Raw genomic sequence first — 13280 nt, forward strand, 5'->3', positions numbered from 1 at the left:
ATATATAAAAAATAATACGTTATTGATAATTAATAATAATAAAATATATAATCAAGAAATAATTATATATATATATGTATATGTATATGTATCAAATTTTTACAGCGGTTTATTGATATGATAAGAAACCCCATATCCCTTTAATAAGAAATTAGAAATTTATTTTTAATTCAACGATACAATCCAATGACGCAGATCCACTTCGATGGCGGATCGAGTTACACATACATGTATATACAGGGTATCCGGGATCTTTTGCAAACAAAAAATTGTGAAGATTGATCAAGTCAATCTGAGAAGAAAAGTCAAGTTTGAAGAAAAGTCATTTTGCAAAAATCGCAATGGTTATTAAGTTATTAATAATTGAAAATGATTACATCTGGAAGCTCTTTTAATTGATAACGTGAAAATTTGCGACTTATTTGCAAAATGGTAAAGGATTTTTTTGTTCAGAATGACCAGAATAATTTACAATTGTATGACGGTTATTGTGCCTAGCGATAAGTTCAAAATTCAGGGTTCAAAGTTCAATATACTCATATTTACCGCTAGATACAATAGCCGTCATATAATTGTAGATTAGGTCATTCTGAACAAAAAAGTCATTTACCATTTTGCAAATAAGTACGTAAATTTTCAAGTTATCAATTAAAAAATCCTCTAAATATAATCATTTTTAATCATTAATAACTTAATAACTATCGCGATTTTTGCAAAATGTTACTCCACTTTTCTTCTCAGTTTGATCTGATTAATCTTCACAATTTTTCGTTTCTAAAAGATCCCGGACACCCTATATAATTGCAACTAAATAATAACTTGATTATATTCGATAATTAAATCGACTATAAACCACAAATAATTTATAGCAAAAGCAGCAGATGTTGTGGCCTTATTGAAGCTCCGTGTAAGCACGAACTGATTTAGCGGGCCGATTCGTTGTGCACCGAGCCTCGTCCCCCGCGCGCGGCGTTTCACGCGGGCCCGCTCGCGAGCCGTGTTCCCCATAGCAGCTGATTTATTCTCGCGGCGCGCTCGATATATCGGAAATCTCCGTGCATTAATTCCACCTGCACGAGCGTCCGCGCGCCGGCACCCGCGCTCTCGCGATCGATGCCTGATTTATTTTGCCGGTATACGAATTGACGTCGGTCGTTGGACGGCAACGAGGCCGTCACGCCGATAGCTGCGCGGCGCGCACACTCGCGGCTGCATTTAATCGACGCGTCAGCTGTGGAACAACGCTGTGAGGCGTCACTTCGCCAAGTGAGACTTATAAATCTCCAAGCGGGCGCCTTGATGTTTCAGCGAGTAACGGAGAAAGAGAGGGAGCAGAAAAAGCGCGACGGAAAACGCGAGTCTCCCGAGGATTCGTTCGGATCGGAGGTCGCCTCGGGATTCCGCGCTACGAGATCTGATATGATTGAGCAACTCCAACTCAAAGTTCCGTCATCCATGGGGTGGCAGCGGGGGCGGGGGAGGAGGAGAAAGCTTTTTATAAGGCTCGCTTCAATTTCTCAACCACGCGCGAACTAGAGACGCAAGAGTCGCGAGAGACGAGAGAGGAGAGGTGAGAGAGTGAACGTGACGCGCGGCGCAGTGCAGAACAAACGTCGAACATCGCTCTCGCGTAGGGTTGCCAGAGGACCGGGATTTCCGGGAGTGTTCCGGAATTCTTAAGCTTGTCCCGTGTCCAGGAATTTAAGTCTTTTATCCCGGAAAATCAAAATTTCAACAAAATCATAACTATAACATTCATGTTTCTAACTGGTACCAGAGAGAAACTTGAAAGCGGCCATCGCGATTTATAGGCTCGAATTTTTCAACGTGCCACCTGAGAAAATTGATGTCAACTAAATCGTTATTGTGGTAAAAAATACAGTCGCACGGTTTATGTCCGAACTTCTCTCTGCTGGTACCTAATTCACGCATTTGTTTGTTGCGAGTGCGGCATCTCTTAGCTGTCTTACCCCTCCATCTCTCAAACTCAACTAAAATTCTGTAACAATCTATTTTTCAATTATCGTCTAAAAAATATCCCGGAAACAGTCATTTCGCATCTGGCAACCCTACTCTCGCGTCATCTCCTCATTATAGAGGGTGCGTTCCTTTATTTATTGCAAGTACTGACGCTATAACGTCATGAAAGTGTACTGCTAGTAACGTTTTAACTTTGAGAACTGTCTAGGTGTTGCAACGTTGCAAATAGGAACGTATCACAGCACGTTTCGTGAAGCTTGTGTTTATGGTTTGTTACCAGTACATCTGTTTAAAAACATGAGTGAAAGATCTCAAATACCCATGTAACTATAATCGCATTAATTCAACAACATATATACTTAGACCAAGCACTCACTCTAAAAAGTGAAGCCGAAAGTTGGCAGTTTATGACTGACAAGGAGAGTGACATAACTGTCCCTCACCGATTTGAATGGGCTTCGGATATATTGTAGAGCATCAAAAACTAAGGGACACGTATTTTTTATATCGGCTTCGGAGCATGTTTAAGGGGTGAAACCACTCCTTGACAAAAATAGCCGTTATCGTTTTTAGCAAATATTTTCTAAATGATGAATTATATGAAAAAAAGTTTCAGACAAAAGTTTTGTAATATTTTATGCTCTTTGCAAGCATGTGTTCAATTTTTAAAAATTTCAAATGTTGAACTACTCTCCCCCCCTCTCGTTACTCTGACAACATTTTTAAGTTTTTGTAAGGACAAAAATTGTAGAGCATTAAATACCAAATCCATCCATATATAATATTAAAAGATGGTATTTAATATTTTGGACAAAACGCAATGAGAAATCTTCATGGTATGTGTGCCGCGCTTCCCGAGTAGATAGATACTGTAGGTAGGTACGCTGTGACATTTCTCTACAATTGCACTATGCTTCACGACTGCTTATGCATATTTTCTTATGCTACAATTAATCGTAATGATATGATGTACAATTAGAAGAAGAGTTTCCAATCCCGGATACAATTTAGGATCCCGGGATTTCTTGGATTCCATCCCGGGATCCCGGGAATAGTCCCGGAATTATATATATGTAAAGAAAGAAACAAGGAATATTTACAAATAATAGAATTATTTTATTTATAAAACGTTCATAGACTTTTATGAACATTATGACAAACAAAAAATAAAATTTCAGTAAAAATGAAAGCAACTTACATTAATGATTGCACAAAAACCGTTATAAATAAAAATTAAACTTTTTGTAATAAAAATAAAAATAATTATTTCTTCTTTTTCACATTTGAAGAAGCGACTTTAAACATAATAAAACATAAATTTTGTTAAAAAATATTTGATCGAGGATCCCGGATTCGAGTCTGTGTTGCGCCAGTTTATCCGCGAAATTTAAAATAGAAAGCTCCCTTAATATTTAAAACAAATAAAAATAATACATGGAATTAAATTAAAAATATAAATACACACTTCTCTAGCAAATGCTCTAAAACATCAGTAATAAGTAATAATCATTAAAGTAAAATTTTTATAAAACTAAATCTGAATTTAAAAACTAAATTTAAAATCTAAATCTAAAAACTAAATTTTGTAAAACTAAAATTTTTGTAAAATTTTTGTAAGCATTATATAGACACTAAGCATTAAATTTTGAAATCCTGAAATCCCGGGATTTGTGATGTTGAATCCCGAGTATTTTCGAGATCAAAAATTTGGCCGGGATCCCGGGATTGGGAACCCTAAATACAATGTATTACACGAAATAAAAATGCTTGATGAAAACGTGGACAATAGAACAATTTGCATATATTATAACAATAGCAAATGTGTATGCAGCATCGCTATTTGTACAAAAGCTCCAAATGTATATTTTCTTTATTTAATATGTAAAATTTATGTTCACTACAATCTGAAAGGTATGTCGATTAAGGATAATTAAAATGATTAAAAAAGTATTTCATGCAATGCACGTGAAATAATGAAACACATTATCATCAGCCTAATTAGAAAACCTCCTAACTTCAATTTTTGACAAAATTGAGATACTCATTTTGTTCGATTTATTTCGTTGACTTTGATTGAATAAAATAAGTCTCAATTTTGTCAAAAATTGGAATTAAGAGGTTTTCTAATTAGGCCGACGTTATGTTACCTCTGCAAGCGTGTAGTGTGACAATACAATATATTTTATTAATTGCTGAATGAGACATAACGAAGGGCTTAACAAAAATTATGGAGTAATAATTTATAGGATAGAGAGGAACAATAAATAAATTATAGAAGAATAATACGTTATTATATATATATTTCACAATATTAATAAAAAATTCAATACAGTGTTTGCATATAAACGAAAAATAAATGTTACATTTATGGCACATATTCAAAGGTTGCAAAGGTGGTGATCATGGAAAAAGTGATACAAAGTGATTTTTTGCACCAAGAGCAAATAATTATAGCAGTTTCGCTATAAATATCGCATTTTATTTTAGAATCATTTTGGAAACAAAACTCAATCGGTGTTTCGAATTCGCATGGCCTACTCTATAAATATCCACTTTTAAACCACGCATATTTAAATAAATTGTGAAACCTGGGTGACGAGAATTGATAGTGCGTTAATGACTGCAGTTTTAAAATATTGTTTCTAACATGAAGATCAATTGCAAGGTCTAATAGCATTACAATATCAGAAAAATGTTTAATAAAATTTTTCCATAATCGAAAGCCATATACATCTAATGGTTGTATTTTTCCCGTTGTACCGGCCGGAATGGTTAGGAAAACAATATCTGACGCAAAATCCGATCTAGTTTCCTGAATTACATTGGGACAATGTCCACTTCATGAATCTAATAATAATACAGATTGTGGCCCGACATTCGGAAAAAATATTTCTCTCAACCAGGTTTTCATATAATCTGATGTCAATTTACCTGATTTGGAAGCCATTACAAAAATATTCCTTAGACATTAGAAAAATAGGAGTATTGAATAAATTTTCCTGTACTCGTGGACCGAACGTTCCTGTTGGTTCTTTTAATACAATTAACAGAGGCGACAATAATCTACCATCAGCGGAAATAGTCGGCTGTATGGTATAACTATGCGTGGTTGCTGATACAGATTCTACTACGGTTTCTATTTTCTTTGTACCTTTTTGTGCTAAGGTACGACCGGTGTGAAATTCTAATTGGAACACATTCTGATCTGAATTGTAGATATTTTCCACCCCGTATCGATTAATATAATATTTGACATTTGTAATAAGTGTATTGCATTTATTTTCTAACTCTGATTTGGATAACAAGCATTTTTTCGCTTAAAAATTTTGCCAGAGTAACAAAGGAGGGGGAGAGTAGTTCAATATTTGAAATTTTTAAAAATTGAACACATAGTTGTAAAGAGCATAAAATATTGCAAAACTTTTGTCTGAAACTTTTTTTCATATAACTTATAATTTAGAAAATATTTGCTAAAAACGATAACGGCTATTTTTGTCAAGGGGTGGTTTCACCCTCTAAACATGCTCCGAAACCGATATAAAAAAATACGTGTCCCTTAGTTTTTGATGCTCTATAACATATCCAAAGCCCATTCAAATCGGTGAGGGACAGTTGTGTCATTCTCCTCGTGAGAGAGAAAGTTGTTTTGCGTCTACTTCTTTCTCACTCTAGCTTACATCGACTGTCAAAAATCGCCATATTTGTATTGCAGTTATCAAATGAAGTATATATTTATAGACAAATACGCAAAAGAAAAATAAAAAATATATGAAAGAAATATAAAAAATATGTAAAATAAATATAAAAGTAGAGATAAAACGTTTTATTAACTCTAGCTTATTATATTATAATACATTCGCTCTATGTTTCTATACCTGTGAAATCGAATTTGGTCCGACTTATGCCTCAAACGTACACCACAAATGCAACAAAACATCATATTATTTTATATTTTGTATTATCTTTTTTTCTTTCACTGTTTACAGAAAAACTGTTAGATTAAGTATGGCTCTTACTGTCATAAGCCAAAAGTGAGAAAGCGGTAGACGCAAATCAACGTTCTCTCTCAATCATAAACTGCCAACTTTTGGCTTCATTCGTTACTATAATAAAAGTATACGAATGCTTGGTCTAAATATATAGGATATTTCATTTTAAATGATATCATTTTAAATGATATGGTCGATTATCTCGCGAATCGATGATTTTATTGAAAAATTTTTCGAACAAAAGTTGCATGGCTTGAAGAGTAACATATGATGGAAATATGGACTTGATCTTGAGTGATCTTATCAAAATCAGGTCAAGGTCATTAATGTTTTTTTAAATGGAAATCCCTACTTTTTATTACGTATTTTTGTAGCTTATCTCGAGAGCTTTCCAAAACACTATAATAAAGTTATGTTTCATTGAGTACTTTCCGAGTTATGAGGCTTAAAAGTTAAGGCAAGACCGATTACTGATTCGGCCAACTAAGGCAAGACTTATCAATGGTTAAAGACATATTTGAATTGATCTTGCCTTAAGTTGGTCGGATCAGTGATCGGTCTTGCCTTAACTTTCAAGTACTCATAACTCGGAAAGTACTCAATGAAACGTAACTTTATTATAATGTTTTGAAAAGCTCTTGAGATAAGCTATAAGAATATGTAATAAAAAATATGGGTTTCCTTTTAGAAAAGCATTAATGACCTTGACCTGATTTTGACAAGGTCACTCAAGTCAAGTTCACATTTCCATCATGTGTTCCCCTTCAAGCCATGCGACTTTTGTTCGAAAAATTTTTCAATAAAATCATCGATTCGCGAAATAATCGACTATATCATTTAAAATGAAACACCCTGTATATGTCGTTGCATTAATTGCAACTATAACAAGACAAAACATAGATGAGAAATAAAGCCAAAGCAATTTAGACATAGAAATAATATAACAGCTAGTTGCACAATCTCGGATACTACAAGTAAAATCCAAAATTATGTGAAAAATATTATATTAGCATATTCTGATGTGAAAGTTAAAATGCATTTTCGATAAATTATTAAGCACAAAGTTAAAAACTTAATCGTATACTACAAAAAAATTACAATCATATTTCTCATATTAATTCATATTTATAATATGTCTTACTAAGTTGTCTTTTAAATTGTGTACTTGAAGTGTGTATTTATATTAATAATTTAATACATATTAAATTTTTACAGCTATTATGTACATTTTGTTAATCTCCCTATCCTCAATCAAGTTTAAATCTATGTAAGCAGCCATTTGGTGCTGTAGCTGCTTTACTTCGCTAGCTGCAGTAGCCGTAAGTAGCAGGAAGTGATACCGAAATTAATGACGACATATACTTATAGAAGCGTTTTCGCAGTGTATTGCAACTCATATCGGAACACTGTTGGTAATGCTGACGGTACTCGCAGTAAATAAAGGAACACCCAGAGGCGGCCTCCTGCCGTTTCTTTCGATCGCACGTTCGGCAGCCTGCTCGTGCCCGACGCCTCGCGTCTATTTCCTTAATTTTCGTCCCGAAGACGCAAAGGGAGAGGTCGATGCGCTCGGGAGAGCGCACGATGCGCGTTTCTCACGTGAGAAACGCATACCGCGTGCACTCGCTGCCGCCGCCGCCGCGATCATCGGCGGTTGCAACTTTGTATGGAAATCCCGATACGCGATAAAGGCGGCCGAGAGCGCGGGCGGAGGATGCGACGGAGGGAGATGGAATAAAAGAAAGAGAGGAGGAGAGAGAGAGAGAGAGAGAGAGAGAGAGTAAGAGAGAGGGAGGTAGGGAGGGAGGGAAAAGGGGAAAAAGGCGGGGAAAATGTGATCCAGGCCCGGGCTTCGTGGTAGCGCGGGCGCACCGGGGCGCACCGAGGTCATCATTATCCGTCATTATCCGCTCTCAGCCAACCACTGTAATCCGTATTTCATTTTCTGCCGGTTTTTTGTCGCCGACGGAAGAGCGGTTATACGGTCGGAGATTACAGGCGCAGTGCGGCCCAACGCGGTGACCGATAGTTTCCGCGATGCTCCGCGAGCCAGCGGCCGGCCGGCGAGACGCGCTCGGGCGTGCTCGGGAGGAGTGCACCCCCTGCGAACCCCCGCCAGCCGGGCGAACCTTGGCCGTAACCCTTGGCGCGGCCGTGATATCGCGGGTCAAAGGGCTCGAGGGAGCGTGCGCGCGCGACCCGTGGCCGGAACAGCCGAAATATCTCGGAGTTCCCGCGGATCCGCGAATTCCGCGGAACCGAGGCGGACGGACTCGCGCGCATGCTTCGTTGAAGTCGTCGTCCCTCGTGGTCGGTCGCGCCGTCGTCTCACACGGTGAAGCGCTCTCGCACGCGCAGGCGGTTCGGCAAAAATCGACGGATCTGCAGCTATTTGCGCGTCCTTGTGGAATTCAACGAACGACTCGGTGTTTACGAACGTCGCACCGCTTGAAAAGTTGTTACTCGAGATTTCGCCGGCGAATATGCTAAAACCTAGAAATCGAGTGTTCCAAACACTCGACTTCTAGGAGGGGGAATTAATTTTATCTCCCCGCGGGGAAGGAGTTCCTCCAGAGATTTCGTCAAAGCTGCCGATCGCGAGCGAATATCTTCCGCGAAAGCGGAAAATTCCATTTAACCCGTGAAGATGATCGCTCTGACTTGAAGAACAACAACACGCAAGATGAAGGATCGTCTTGTCTGGTCAAATTATTTATCTCGTTTATTTAAATCAACGAATTACCTCGTCAAATTAGACTGTAATCCTCTGTCTCATTAAACCACTCCTTTGTCTGTCTCATAATTTATACGATTATTAATTTATACGATATATGCCTCTACAAATTAACAATAATAAAAATAACGATAATGTGAATTGATGTACATAACGTATTTTATTCAGTACGAGAGAGAATCTCTCTATTGCTGTGAACACAAATAAAATAATCATAATAATCTCGCGCAAATCACGCGGGGAACTGCATTGTGACCCCAAAAGCGCACCAAGCGGCCTCTCGACCTTCTTGACCGCTCGCCTCGACGCCTTCGTCGTTCGTCTCGAGTCCTTCGATCGATCGATCGACCGAACGACCGACCGGCCGCCTGATCGCCGAATCCGCGAGACAACGCGTGTCGTTCGTAATGAATCTCGGTTGTTGCATAATGAGAGCATAAATTACGCGCTCTCGTACGAGAGCTCTTTCTCTCCCTCCTCCTTCGTACCCGCCACCTCTTTCTTAACCTCCACCTCCACCTCCACCTCTACCTCCTCTTCCTCCTCCTGCTCCCACCCACTATCGTCGCTCCGGGCAAGCGCAATAAATTCCAACGTATAGACAACGAGGCCCCGTGGGCCCCCGCCGTGTGTCGTCCGTAGCGCACGCACACGCCGCAACTCGTTGTTCGTATATATTTACCTGGCAATTAGTTTTGCGGAGAATGTTGTTGTCCTTGGTCGTACAGACAGAGCGAGCGAGAGCGAGAGCGAGAGAGAGAGAGAGAGAGAGAGAGAGAAAGAGCGCGCGCGCGCGCTCGTTTGCGGGGGTGTCCTCGTCGCCTGGTATGTATTGCCGTGAACAACATCCGAGGGAATCTTGAAGCGAATTTACTATTCCGGGCCGCCTCCGAAGATCGTCCTCGCTTTGTTAAATTAGCGGGATTCGTCGGCGTCGGCTTCTCTGGACCGCGCTGTGCCCGGCTTGCGATTACTCTAAATGACGCGCGAGATTCGCTCCGCCTGTAGCGAGATTTTTCAAGCGAATCGCACTGCGCAAATTCGCGCGAACACGCGTATATCGACAACGAAAAGAGCATTTTGCGAGCATTTTTGCGACGACAGCGTTCTGTCTGTTTTTACAGACTGTATGGTTGTTCCGTTGGACATTTTGAAACGTTACCAGGCGCTCTTAATTTTTAAGTAACGATTCACGGTGTACACACGTTTAAGAAGGAAAACCTGTCTGTAGGGTCAAAAAATTGATTTTTCTTTATCATATTTTCTTAAAATACATATCGTTAAGAATCCATTCTAAAATCCGTATCGAAAAATTCAGAAAATTACGGAAGTTACAATCTATTATTCGAAGCGGCGCACAAGTCAAAATCAGAGCGCTCACTTTCAAGCGCTGGGTCTTTCAAGGTTTCGTCATACAATTGTTGTAGAAACAATCCTACGAAACCTAAGAATGTAAAAAAGAGTTCATGAAATCGAGGAGAATTTATTATATGGACATGGAATTACCGATTAGGCTGAAACTTACGTGAGTACTAGAAATATGATTGAATAGTACATGAAACTTTAAACGCGTTTTTTTCGAAATGACTTTGCTTTAATGGGTTTCCACGATTTGAGACAAATTAATGAACTGATCGACTTCAGCATGTAGTTACATATTCGAAACGTGTCTCTCTATCATGTGAACTGGAGAAATTAAAAACTATTAATTTTTATATTTATTTTTAACATAAAACTCGATTTTTCAACTATAATTTTTAAATGCCTTAAAATTATTGAAATAGTAGTTCGTTTTTTATTTCCCTACTTCAGACGATAGCGGCAAGCTCGTAGATTAATTATCTTACTTGCGTTTTTGTTCCAATCCATCGTATCTTGAGATTTCATGGGAGCTATGAAACGACGCGCGCCTAAACACGTCACGTTATTTTTTGTGTATCTGCTACATTATTATTCATATAACACTATAAAAATTCATTCTTATAAGTTAAATATATATTATTACTTCTACCAAGTTTGAAATCAATCGTCCGCTTAGTTTCCGAAAAAAAAATTCGTGAAAATAGCCTATTTTTTGGCCTACGGACAGGTTTTCCACCTTAAATTAGCTTTCCGGATACCTTCCGCGCGCGATTTTGTCGCGACCAGGTCGAAAGTCGCGCGTCCAAGGATCCGGAAGGAGGAACGATATTCGAGCGACACTCGGAGGATCCTTGCTCGCCCGGGCGATACCTCCGATCCTTTGTCGACTCACGCTTTGTCGAGCTCGCATCGTTTCGTCCCTCTGACGGCGTGTATAATTTCAGAATCGCGGGCCTCCTCGCGATAAGCGCTTTCGCGTGAACGCAGCGCAGCGCGAATCGTGATGTCAGCGTTAGCCGGCGATTTTCGCGAGAGGAGAAAAGAGTCGCGCGCGAGATCTCTTGAATTATGCCGTTTACGCTCGCTCGCGCGCGCGCGCATGCGCCTGCCTTGCGCGGCATCGCGGAACGCGAAACAATAGCCGGCGCGCGGCTCGATAAAACTGCCGGGGACTCATTTATCGCGCCTAACGATACGCGGTCGCGGCGCTTATGCTTCGCCCTCGCGCGCGCTGTGAAACTGCGGAGCCTGCTATCTCCGAATGCTCGCCCTTTGCCCCTCTCAGCCGCTCACCTCCGGGAGGTGCTCTCCGCGCGCGTTCGTTACTCCTCTTTAACACCGTGGTTTAACCGCGCGCAGTTAAACCGCGCTGCTCTCTCTCTCTCTCTCTCTCTCTCTCATTCTCTCATTCTCTCTTTTTCTCTCGCGCGACGGAGCGCGCGCGAGAGGGCCGACGATATCCAGCGCGATAGATCGAAAGGGGGCCTCTCTCCCTCCCTCTCCGCGTCTTCCCTGTCCCCCTCGCTCCTTCTGCCGGGCCCGGAGCCCTCGCTCCTTCGCGATTTTTATTTCGCTGCACCTCGCGCCGAGCGGCGCGAGGTGTTGTTGCAACAAGGTGTTAGATTAATTGCGCGATTAAATCGTCGTAAATCTCGAAAAGGGACGCCCACTCGCCGAGTGCGCGCACAAGGGTGCAAGGGGGAGGGCGGCAGGGAGGACGAGTGAGATGAGAGAGAGGGAGGAGAGAGAGAGAGAGAGAGAGAGAGAGAGAGAGAGAGCGGGAGAGAGAGAAGAGCCGACTCTCCTCGTGCACCTCCTCGACGTTTCCAGGGCGATACGAATCTTTATGGCGGCGAGATTCTCGCCTTCCCGGCCGCATTCTCCGCTTCTTCCTCCTCGTGCCGGCGGAGACGTCGATCCTGAAATTGGAATGCCCGGCGCAGGCACCGGCTGGATCGCCCTCGAGGAAAACTCGCGCTGAGAGTAAATACTCCCCCGGCCCTATCGGCCTATCGACGACTGGTGTGTGTCGGCTGGAGTTTATACACATTCGAAACCCGTTCGCGGACGTCGGGAAGGGAAAAGAGGAAGAAAGGGAAAAGGGGGAGAGGAAGAACGAGATCGAAGACTCCGAAGAGCCGAAGATTGATATCTTCATCGATCTGCAATGAGCTCGCTCGCCGGGGTCTCCTCGTGTCGATCTTTAACGTGTGCCAGTCGTTGAACCTTACCGACGCCGCGTAAAAAAAGAGATCTAGACGCGCCATCTCCTTTTTCGTACGGCGCTAAAAAGTCAAAAGAAAAATTGCTCGTCTCGGAGGCACACGAGGAGTAATCTTCAATCAGTCCCGCTCGCGAGACAAGTTGCTTGAAAGACAATGGAAATTCAATTCCCCGCTCTGTTAATGGAAAAATAGCTGCTAATAAGTAGGAAACACAGCAATGACGACATTCGAGAACGGGACGATTAGAGAAATTCGATCGGAGACTTTCACCTTTGGGCGCTTTCGCTTCTACGCAGCAAGTGCCACGCGTAACTGCGCGTCTCGTTGCGCGCCAATCTGCGCGTTGGCGTTAAGTTCCGGGGGATGTTGCGGGTCGTCTTTGGGAGGTCCGGCTAGAGGAACTACACGCACACACACAAGATACACACAAAGCCATACACACACAAGTGAAAATACGCGCGTTTACGAAACTTTTAATCCTCTTTATTATCGCTTGCTCCGTGTTAGTAACTCGCTCCGAATGTCGAACGAGTGAGAAATGTCGACGTAAGAAAATATATATATATATATATCTATATGTATATATATGTATGTATGTGTATGTATATATATTATCGTTAATATTATATTATTATTGCTCTCATCGAGGCTTGTCTCAGGTCGCGCGCGACACGCGCGCAGAACGCACCGATCTCGCCGTTCTACGGCCGAGAGCAAGTCTAATTAATCTCGAGCAGCGCAGATTTAGCCGCACGGTTGTGTTAAAGGTGAGACTAATTAATCTCTATCCTCGAGCGCTGTACCGGATTCTCAACGATCACACTCCGATTTCGCGATTTCGCACCGCCGCAGCGCGCTCGCGTCTGAGAATGGCCTCGACTACGATTATTATCTCGTGATAAACGCCATACCAACCCTAATCTCATTAGAACAGTCGAAACACGCGAATGTATAAATAAAGATATATATATATATATATATGTATATGTA

The sequence above is a fragment of the Harpegnathos saltator genome, unplaced genomic scaffold, assembly GCF_003227715.2.
Source record: "Harpegnathos saltator strain DR-91 unplaced genomic scaffold, Hsal_v8.6 scaffold144, whole genome shotgun sequence".
In the NCBI taxonomy this organism is placed as follows: Eukaryota; Metazoa; Arthropoda; class Insecta; order Hymenoptera; family Formicidae; genus Harpegnathos; species Harpegnathos saltator.